Here is a 4,995-nt window from a genome sequence, read left to right as displayed (position 1 = left end):
TGAATACGAGCCCGTTTTTCGAGACTTTTGGCTATTGTTTTAGGGCTTGTATAAATAGAAAAAGCAGAATTATTAGAATCATCTTGGTTTTTATTATTACCAGAGAGTGTTTCAAGTACCTTAATTTAGTGCTTTGTGATTTCAATTAAAGATCAAAGCTTTTGCTTATTCACAGTTCAATATAATTCGGTAATCTTTCTTAATTATTTGTTTGTTACTTCTTCCATTGTCAATTAGATTAATTCCTTAGTTTTTTGCCATGTTTCAAAGTATGAGTTTTTATATGACTTTTGTTATTGTTTTTATGATTATGAGTGAGTAGTTTTATATCTAGAATTGTGGAGATCTATGTATGCAATGAGGGATTGATAGATTAGTTTGATTATCTTGTATTTCAACTGTTTCCTTTGATTGATTCTTCATGCTAGAATTATAAGTTAGACCTGATTTATATTTCTATTGTTGCAATACTGAATCTGCTTCGAGAGGAGAGATACCATATATGCTTTCAATTATTAGGCAAAGTAACCCTTGACTATGCGAGAGCGGCTAGCTGATCTTTGAGGGAGGTAATATTCGAGAGAAATTACATGTGCCCTATACAGTTTGACTTACTAGGTGATTATTGTTTATCCCTGATTTCCCGAATTGTATGCATACTGATCCATGATTCTAGTGCTTTATTAATATATTTACACCTTCATATTCAGTTATGCTATTTGCTTAGTTTAGTAATACAACTCTATTCATCTAATTTTGTTAGTATAATATTAGACTTCAGATACAATAATATAACTTCTACCTGTGGATTCGATCCTGACTTCCCCGAGTACTAGTTAGTGGACCTTAGGCTATTTTTGATTAGGTGATACGACTTTAGCCTATCAGTGGCACACGTGTCGAGACATGAATTCCGTCGATAACTCCAATGCAATTCTATATGGACATTTTATAATTATTGAGCATGCACATTAGTATTAAAAAATTCGTATTTGTTTATGGAGTAAAAAACACATGAAAGAAAAAAGATATTAAATACCTTGAATGTTGGATAATATCTTGGATTATTTTAAATTTCCGGAGGAGTTTCTCCAAATGATGGTGGAATAATCACATGCTTTGATAGTGAGGAAATGGCATACAACACCCTTCAGAAATGACGATGAACAAAGTCTAAGGAGTGTTGAAATCTATCTGCTACGACCCTTTGCTTCCAGTTATGAGATATTATAAGAATAAACATTGCAACCTGTTCTTGAACTGATATATTTTTGGAATCTTTCAACTTGTCTCTTTTTTTAACTCCTCACACAAGCTGACAAAGATTTTGGAGTCATTCGAATCAAGTCAAAACATGTCATTGGATGACCATTAAGAAGCTCTAGGACAAATTGGTGTCCTTTCAATTTTTAAATCCTTTGTGGGCATGGTTTTTCTTTAAGAAATGCATTTTTTGTAGGTTAACGTAAATAGTCATTAATTGTTGGAAATCCTCCTCATCTGAGTCTGAAAAAAATTCTCCAATATCCAAATCCATATCTGCAACTTCATAAATAAAAGTTATAAGAAAAGTGAGAAAGATACAAATACCAATAAATTGAAAAAATAACATATAACTTTATGATATGCAATGAGCATTTTTCATCTCATAATTACCCAATATAAATTATATAACCATATGTAAGTTCTTTATTATAGAGATAGATAATAAAATGATCATATATAAATTAAGTTCATCTAAACATACACTAAAAAGAGTAAACAAATGTTTAAATGTTAAGCACAAAATCAATTTTTCTATTATCAGACAAACGTAGGAATATTTTCCTCCATGTTGGATCATCATGTATTAGTTTAGTCGCCTTTGCAAATGAAGCCCCATCAATTCCTTCAAGACCACTTAATGTATCAATGCATTCCATAAGAAGATCATCATTGTCCTCCTTCAATTGATGCCCACTATCATTATTATCATTCATGGGAATGCTAGTAGATGAAGCACTTAACTTCTTCTCAAGAAGTTCAAGCTTCTTCTTAGAATTTTCACTCATAGCTACTAGTGCATCTGCCATTGCTGCATTAACTCTCTCTCTCTCAGTTTCTTAGGATTTACATTAGACTTGGCTTTCTTGGCTTTAGGACCCTCTTCAGATTGTTTTTCCGAATCACCCAATTCTCCATCTGTGTCATCTTCATCTTCACTATCAGAAGGGCTTTTAGTAGAAGGATGAGCGCTAGCACGAGTAGCAGTTGTATCACCAAAAATTGTGTTTAATTTATTATAACGCTTACATCCTTTCTTTCTAAAACTTCTAGCAGACTTATGTTTCTGCAATAATAAGACAAAAAAGAAAACAAAGGTTTATTAGAAGATCTAGTGTTGATTCGTGAATTTGTTAACAAGCAAGTACCTCATACAACTTCTTCCATACAGTATCCTCTGCAGAAAGTTGATTTGTTACCGCATTGAATCCAATTCCAGTCTCCTCCAGTATCTTACTAATGTCCTTCCATCTTTGCCTCAATTGATTGTATTTGTTCTTAAGTTGTTCTTCACTATAATCCTTTTTTGTTTTCTCTTTTAGTTTTTCCTTGATAAACCTCCAAGCTGGCTTGGTAAGAGTGGTAGTTGGTCTATATCATTTTTTCACTTCATCCTCTATCAAGCTTATCAAGATAGATTCAATGTTATCATTCCATACACCGGGTCCTCCAATAGACTCAACCTCAACAACATCATCATCACCCATAGCCTCATTGTTCAAACTCGACATCTAGCAACTAATTAAACACAAATATATATAGTACAATGACTTATTAAAATAGAAAAAAAAGCAACACAAGCCTAGTTTATGTCTTTCTGACGCATGTATGAAAAAAACAATTGCAACAAATATATATAAAAAGCTAATGGTAACTATTTGTCCATCGAAAGAAGAAAAAAAAAGATTTGTGTGCATCAATTTTGATCAGTAGAGATATTGTGCATAATGATCTCCTGCAAATCAATGTCAACCCACAAACTCCAATTTACCTACAATATCCAATTTTTTTCCTACTAATGATCGTTGTTATGTACCTTTATAAAAGTTGAGTTCCATGAGTAGAGAAGTATTAATGACAAACAATGTTAATAGCTTATAATTTGGTGAACCAAGAACATACACTATATTTTTTTCGGTAGTAATTAATGAACCCTTTGCTAATCAATCAATTTGCTGCTTTCTTCAAAAGAAAAAAAGAAAATTCATGATATAATATGAAGTTTGTTGATGGTGGCATTACATTAAAGATCAAAACTTTCACATGCTTAAATTTCATGAAAACTCCAAATCAAATTTTCAAGGAATTCAATTGCATGAGATACACCCAAATTGATGAATAAACCACCAAATAAGATTGATGAACTAGAAATAATTCAAAATGAAAGCAAAATTTTAGAAGAATTCGAATAATAACAAGGAATTCAAGTATCTCTACAAGAATGAGAAGTAACAATTCAAGAGAATAATAGACAATTGATGTAAAAAAATTGAAATAAATGAGAAGAGAAGTCTCCAAACCTGTACTAGAAAACAACTCCAAGAATTTTGACCTCTTGAGTATGATTAGGGTTCATAAATTTGAGTGATAGAATGGAAGAACAGAGAGGGTGGGGGGAGGAGAGAGAGAGGGAGTGAGAGATATGCGGGATGGTGCGGAATCTCTATTCTATATGGGAAGAGGGGTAGGACACCAAAATATTAGAAACCCCATTTTACCCTCGTTACCTCTCCATTCTAACTACATATTTTAATTAAAAAATAGAAAAAGAAACTATCTAATTAATTTTAAAAATAAAAAAGACATTACAAAAAGAAAAACATCAACAATTCAAGTATCCCTAATTTATTCGATATAGTTAACAATTAATTTAATTTTTCTACATCGTATTTTCGCACGCATTGCGTGCATATAAAACCTAGTTTTCTAAATCAAAACTTCCAAAACCAGTTTTTGTGGTTTGTACTTTAGCGTTTTGTTTATAGGCAAATCTCAAAAACTTGTTATATTAAGAGTAATTTGTCGAACACGATTTGTTTTAATTTTTTGGAAAAAAACGGAAACACGCAAAATCACAACAATCCCGAACGCCCCCGTAGAGAGTTACTTTAATTTTTCCAAAATTAAAATCAACCTCGGTCAAAAAAAAAAAAAAAAAAATTAAAATCAACCTGTTATGTAATAATTATGCATGGAATAATTATAGGTGGATGTCCAACCCTTTACATTACCTAACCTTTAACATCCCCATTACTTTTCGCATTACATAACTCTAGACTCTTCCATCATTGTGTATATATATATATGTACCCCATGAGGTGAATAAGATATAACCTTCTCCATCATCTTTCTTCTCAATACTCTATAATCCTCTCAATTTTATAACACGTTATCAGCACCAGCCCCTAGCCAACTGAGCAGTCGTAGCCAATTGACGGTCGTTTAGACCCGCGTCTTATCACGTAAGTATAATCTTCTCCTATGATAATCATGTCTTAACATAGATAGTATGTTTAATATATACTCATATGTTTTTGGATAAATTGTTTAGTTAGACTATGAATTTCAATTATAATATGCCGATGCTTTTCGACTATCGTCATTCGCCAGTATAAAACTTTGATGTTTGGTCAATTTCCGTACATCATATTCAACATTCATACTTCCTATTAGAAATGTGCTTGCTCTTGTCAAATTTGCTTTTCAATTGTTATAGTTGGTTTTTCTTGATAAACTGCTCAATGTTGTAGTTATAAAGTTAATGTATAATATGCTACTTCGTATATACTTAAGAAAGTTTCCCCTACTCAGTGTACATGCTATATATATGAGTTGGTCTATTTCTACAATTATTTGTTTTCAAAAAAAAAAAAAAAATTTTATTACTTAATCACAAAGCTTTGCTGCTCAAGTTATATGTCTCCATGATTTGATGACTATTAGTTGTAATTT

The 4,995-nt window shown here is 31.6% G+C and overlaps 1 long non-coding RNA gene across 1 annotated transcript; it reads right to left on the bottom strand.

The window, feature by feature from the left end:
- Window positions 1-1,705: 1,705 nt before the first annotated feature.
- On the bottom strand, window positions 1,706-4,451 carry LOC104896498 (uncharacterized). Its single transcript, XR_007275421.2, has 2 exons — window positions 2,412-4,451; window positions 1,706-2,329 (listed from the first exon to the last, which is right to left on the bottom strand). It is a non-coding gene; the product is annotated as an uncharacterized LOC104896498 (long non-coding RNA).
- Between the last annotated feature and the right edge of the window lie 544 nt (window positions 4,452-4,995).

The sequence above is a fragment of the Beta vulgaris genome, chromosome 6, assembly GCF_026745355.1.
Source record: "Beta vulgaris subsp. vulgaris cultivar EL10 chromosome 6, EL10.2, whole genome shotgun sequence".
In the NCBI taxonomy this organism is placed as follows: Eukaryota; Viridiplantae; Streptophyta; class Magnoliopsida; order Caryophyllales; family Amaranthaceae; genus Beta; species Beta vulgaris.
The sequence above is the reverse complement of the archived record's forward strand: the minus strand, read 5'-3'. Positions and strand labels throughout refer to the sequence as shown.